The sequence below is a fragment of the Hyla sarda genome, chromosome 11 (assembly GCF_029499605.1).
Source record: "Hyla sarda isolate aHylSar1 chromosome 11, aHylSar1.hap1, whole genome shotgun sequence".
Taxonomy (NCBI): domain Eukaryota; kingdom Metazoa; phylum Chordata; class Amphibia; order Anura; family Hylidae; genus Hyla; species Hyla sarda.
In genome coordinates this window covers 76,478,086-76,484,085 of record NC_079199.1, presented here as the reverse complement: position 1 = coordinate 76,484,085, position 6,000 = coordinate 76,478,086, and the positions used below count along the sequence as shown (strand labels likewise).

Here is a 6,000-nt window from a genome sequence, read left to right as displayed (position 1 = left end):
GTATCAAGACACACCACAGCTTTACACAACAGTAACCACAATTGTTTGAAATTAACTATCTTGGAAAGTATCCCTTTAGAATATGATGACCGCTTTCAAAAATTAGTGAATAGGGAATCCTTTTGGATTTATTCCCTTAACTCCTTGTGGCCAAGGGGATTAAATGAGACAATAGATAAAACATTTCAATGATAGGTTCGGAGTCTTATTTATTTATTTATCCATGTATATAAAGAATTTTTAAAGAAAAGTTTTTTTTTTATATTATCTTGGATCACATGGAAAAACGTCATTTTATGCTAATTAATTTGTGATGTCATTTCCGGTTCCTATAACCAAATGAGTATATATGTGTTGTTTTTATGTATATTTAGCATGTCTGAGGAAAAGGACGGAGCGTCCTTGAAACGTGTTACATGTGAATAAAAGTTACCCATACTTAGCTTGTGGACAGCGCTATCATCTATCCCTCATCCCCTCACACCTGGCTGGTGTGAAAACTCTGCCGTTCTTATTCCCACGTTGTTGCCTGGGCGGGATATAGCTGCAGTCCACATCGGATTGTTGTGCCTCTATCCTAGCACAACTATATCTGGTGAGTCCTTTCATTAAAGGGTCCCCCCCTTTTTTTACCGTCAAATCGTTCTACACATTGGAGCATTCTGTTTTCTTCTTCTTCTTCTGTGATTGATATAGCCTGGCTAAACCACATTGATCTGTATGAGGAATCTACCGATTCCTCCTAAAAGTCCCCTAAGGGGACTAAAAGTGTAAAAAAAAAAAAAAAAGTTTTAAAAAACACCCATTAACCACTTCCATATTAAAAGTTTGAATCACCCCCTTTTCCAAAATTCCATATAAGAAATACGTAAACATAATAAAAATAAACATATGTGGTATTACCGCGTGTGTAAATGTCCGAACTATAAAACATAATGTTAATTAAACTTCACAATCAATAGCATACACCATGGGTGTCAAACATGCGGCCCACAATGAATATCTTTCTGGCCCGGCAAAGATATTCATTGCTCTGGTTACCTGGAAACGGGCAGAGATAAAATAAAAAAGTCAGAGGCTGTCCAGGAGCGGTTGAAGGATGGTGGAGGCAGTCCAAGAGAAGTTGGAGGCTGTCCAGTAGCTGACAAGCGGTCCAGAAGAGGATGGAGGCTGTCAGAGGCAGTCAAGGAGCTGTTGGAGGCGGTCCAGGAGAGGATGGAGGTGCGCAGAGGTCAACGTCATGTCCTGATGTGACGTCATCAGGCTGCTCCTTAAAGGAGTTCTGACACATGCTGCGGACGGCACCATTGCGGCTATAGACACAGGACACCAGATTGACAAGGTGAGAAAAGTAAATATTAATGCTAATATTGTTGTTTGATTTATTTATTTTTTAAACAGGGAATGGGGTCTTGTGCAGGGGGGTCATGGGGGCAAAAGGGGCATGGGGTGTTGTCCAAAAGGGGCCTGGGGTCTTGTGAAGGAGGGGCATGGGGTCTTGTGCAAATGGGCATGGAGTCTTGTGAAGGGGGGTCATGGGGTCTTGTGAAGGGGGTCCAGGGGTGTTTTGCAGGGGGGCATGGGGTCTTGTGTAGGGTGAGCATGGGGTCTTGTGCAAAGGAGGGCATGGGTTTTTGTGCAGGGAGGCATGGGGTCTTGTGCAAAGGGGCATGGAGTGTTGTACAAAAGGGGCATGGGGTCATGTGAAGGGGTCATGGGGTCATGTGAAGGGGTCATGAGGTGTTGTGCATGGAGGCATGGGGTTTTGTGTAGGGTGGGCATGGGATCTTGTGCAAAGGGGGCATGGGATCTTGTGTAGGGGGGCATGAGGTCTTGTGCAGGGGGGCATGGCTTGTTGTGCACAGGGGACATGGGGTGTTGTGCAGGGAGGGCATGGGGTCTTGTGCAGGGGGGGTTGGGTTATTGTACAGGGGGGTTGGGGTCTTGATACATATAGTAAAGTTAAATAATTTTTTTTTGATGCGGCCCACATAAACTTAAACCTTGTTTTTTTTGGCCCATGTTAACCTTTGGGTTTGATATGCTTGGCGTACACGTAAAAAAATTCAAAAGTCCAAAATTGCACTTTCCGTACCCGTATCAGATTTCTTGTTTCATTTTTAACAAGCCCTCTGCAAAATGAAAGAAGGGATCTGATTGGTTGCTATGGGCAACTCAGCAACTTTTCCTCTGCACAGGTTTTGATAAATCTCCCCCATGGTGTCATTTTTAACGAAAAGTGCACTACATAGAATCGGAAGCCCACAAAATTATCAAAAATTGCTTTTTTGTTTTTCAATTTTGCCCCACAAATATTTTTTTTTTTGTGGTTTCGTCAAAAATGTTGTGGTGAAGTGATTGATGTCATTATAAATTGCATTTGGTGGCGCAAAAAAAAAGCCCTCATATGGGTCTGTATGTGCAAAATTGGTTTTTAGAAGGTGATGAGGAAAAAACGAAAGTGCATAAATGGAAAAACCCTGTGTCCTTAAGGGGTTAAACAAAAACCCTGACCCTCGCAATAAGGGTAGATTAGGGTTAAATTAACTATCCTATATTTTTTGTGAACAAAGTAACATGTGACCAAGTATCATCAAAATATCTCCAGCTGGAAGTTATGCAGTAACATATACCGTAATTCTCATAGACTTGTATGGGACTTTAAACAAAAACCTAAATTACCTATCCTATATTTGTTGTTGACATACAAGTAACATGTATACCAAGTTTCATTTTAATATTTTTAGCCATTTGGTGATGCTGGAACATACATACATACACACACACACATTGAGTTTCATATATATATATATATATATATATATATATATATATATATATATATATATATATTTATATATATTTACCATGAATATACTCTGTTTTTGTTAATTATGGCATATGCACGCACGCTCCATATGAGCGTGCATATTATCATCTTTTACCATATAATACCATATTACATACTTTTTAATTACTCTGTAAGATAATACCTCCCTAATTTCATTATACCATAAGGCTACGTTCACACAGGCATTGTCCACATGGAAAAATTCTGTGCAGACATTTCCCCGACAGCGGAACGCTGGCAGAACAAGCCAGCGCTAGGACTGCTCGGAAATGCTGCATCTCCTAGATGGCAATGCATGTCTGTGCAGACTCTGCAGAAAGAATAGACACGCCCATTTTTTGCAGACTGCAAAATCAGGATTTGTGCAGCAGAAGCATCTGCAGTGGAAATTCCGCTGTGTAAACCATGCAGCAGAATCCCATTAATATCAATGCTCCGTGTGGAATTCCATTGTGTGAACATTTGTTTTTGATATCTGATTGTAGAATATATTATTTTGCTTTTTACACAACAGTACTCTACACTACACTAAATTGGGAAAAAAGAGGGCATCAAATGAGGGAAATAAAGTATGCAGCAAATAGTACTACACTAAATTGCCATACATTTACCATTGGTATATGATCGTTTTTTTTAATACCATATAAGAGGTTCAAGCTAGGTACTAGGGATCGACCGATATCGTTTTTTTAGGGCCGATACCGATAATCGGTGCAGGTTAGGGCCCATAGCCGATAACTTATACCGATATTCCGGTATAAGTTATCGGCTATTTACCCCCTGCGACACCGCTGCAGATCATTGATTTAAAGCGGGCGCATTAAATCAATGATCTGCAGTGGCTTTTGCGGGGCCATAGGCCGCCGCCGCCACCGGCTTCTCTCCCCCTACCTGTCAAGGTGGTCCGGGCCATCCATTCTTCCTTCCTGTAGTGTCCGGGGGCGTTCCGGGTGGAGGGTGAATCGGTCCGGGCTGTCCTTCTCCGGCGGTCATCTTCTCCACTCCTGGCAGGCTCTGGCCTAGTACGCTGCATAGACGCCGCTGCGCAGTGACGCCCGTGCACAGCGACGCACCTGACATCACGGCGTAGCGGCGTCTATGCAGTGTACTAGGCCGGAGCCTGCCCGGAGTGGAGAAGATAACCGCCGGAGAAGAAGGACAGCCCAGACCGGTTCACTCTTCACCCGGAATGCCCCCGGACACTACAGGAAGGATGGATGGCCCGGACCACCCCCATTAAGTTAAATTTTTTTATTGACTCGGAGGGTGGGGGAGGGGCCCGACCGGTATAGCGGTATGGGCAAAAATCCATACCGGTATACCGCCCAGCATCACGGTGGGGGGTGCAGTGCGACGGGTCGGGGGGTGGCGCGGCGGGTACTTTATTTTATTTCATTGTGGACCAAAATCCATTATTATTTGTTGGCATTTTTGATGCACTCTTCAGTTTTGGTATCTTTTATGTTCCTTCCCCGCCCCCTTCTCCTTCAAGTCCTTTATGTAGGTCTTGTCTTCACATGTATGAAATTGTTTAGCAATTCAGTTCCCCCCCCCCCCCAATATAAATTAATTAGCCAGATACCAACCAAGCAGCAACAGCCTGACATTACCAGGGTGGGCGAGGACCATTATTATTGGTCCTGCCCAGCCTAAGATATGTCAGCCTGTTATTGCCTAGGCCCAGGAGCGCCATGTTTGACGATCTGGCCCTTTTGGTACCGTCGCTTCTCGGCACCCCTGGGGCGATGGGTACCAGGGTAATATTTGGAGGTCAGCGCTAGCTGTTTTTGGGGCTAACACTAAGGCTGCTTTCACACTATAAAAATTCATCTGTTATAAACATCCGTTAGAAAAGCTTTAAAAAAGGATGTTAAACGTCCATTACAAAATCCCATTAAAGTCTACGGGATTTTTTGATTATCTGTTATGACCCATTATAGTCCGTCATGACTAGCGGACGTTAATTGTGATGGAAGAATTAACGGCACATGCACTAATTTTTCTTCTGTCACAAGAAACGGATAAATTAACGGCCGTTATTTTTAACATTGAAGTCTATGGCAAACGGATGAGCCTTTATGTTATCCGTTTGCACCTGGTTTATAAAATCCGTTATTTCTGAGGTGACATCAGCAGACTCCTGCAGTGCTGAGGGACTACTACTACTCCCATTATGGAACAGACTTATTTCCATGATCGGAGTAGTAATTCCCCGGCTGCGGGAGTCTGCAGACAGCTGGGGAGGCTACATTAGTGTTTGTACTACTACCCCATCATGGAACAGAGTCTGTTCCATGATGGGGTTGTAGTACAGGGGCTGAGGGATTGATAGCACTCTGCAACCCTGCGGCCGATACCGAGGGGCCATTCAGGGCTCGCAGCGAGAGATTTAAAAATTACCATTGTGAGTAGCAGGGGGCCATATCTATATTAAAAGCGCTGTGGGGGCAAGATATATATAGTTCTGCAGGGGGGGGGGCAGACATATAGCCTATATATCTAGCCCCCCAGTGCATTTATAATATGCCCCCTGCAGCACATTAATAAAGATATGACCCCCGCCGGCACATTTATACATATATACCCCCCCGGCACATTTATACATAAATTCCCTTGCCGGCACATTTATACATATGTACCCCCCGCCGGCGCATTAATAAATATATACCCCCCGCCGGCGCATTTAATAAATATATACCCCCCGCCGGCGCATTAATAAATATATACCCCCCGCCGGCGCATTAATAAATATATACCCCCTGCCGGTATATATAAGTAGTGAGACTGTCCAGGCATGCTGGAAGCTGTAGTTCTGCAACATCTGAAGGGCCAGATGTTACAGAACTATAACTCCCAGCATGTCTGGGCATGCTTGGAGTGGTAGTTTTGCAACATCTGTAGGACTACAGCTTGGGCACCACTGTATGGTGGTCTCCAAACTGTGGCCCTCCAGATGTTGCAAAACTACAACTTCCAGCATGCCCAGACATCCTTTGGCTTTCTGGGCATGCTGGAAGTTGTAGTTTGGCAACTCCTAGAAGGCAGCAGTGAAGATCACTTACCACTGATCTTCACGGCTGCCTCCACCGCTGCTCCTTTGCCGCCTCCTTACTTCCGCTGATGCCTGCCGGTTAGTCCCAATGTGAAAT

General features: G+C 44.3%; 1 protein-coding gene across 1 annotated transcript in view; it reads left to right on the top strand.

Moving 5' to 3' along the window:
* The first annotated feature begins 268 nt into the window (after positions 1-268).
* LOC130295448 (uncharacterized) overlaps positions 269-6,000 on the top strand; it is a 141,755-nt gene continuing 136,023 nt past the window's right edge. The window contains exon 1 of the mRNA XM_056546230.1: positions 269-595. The gene's annotated coding sequence lies outside the window, so the exon portion shown is untranslated. The remainder of the gene's footprint in view (positions 596-6,000) is intronic.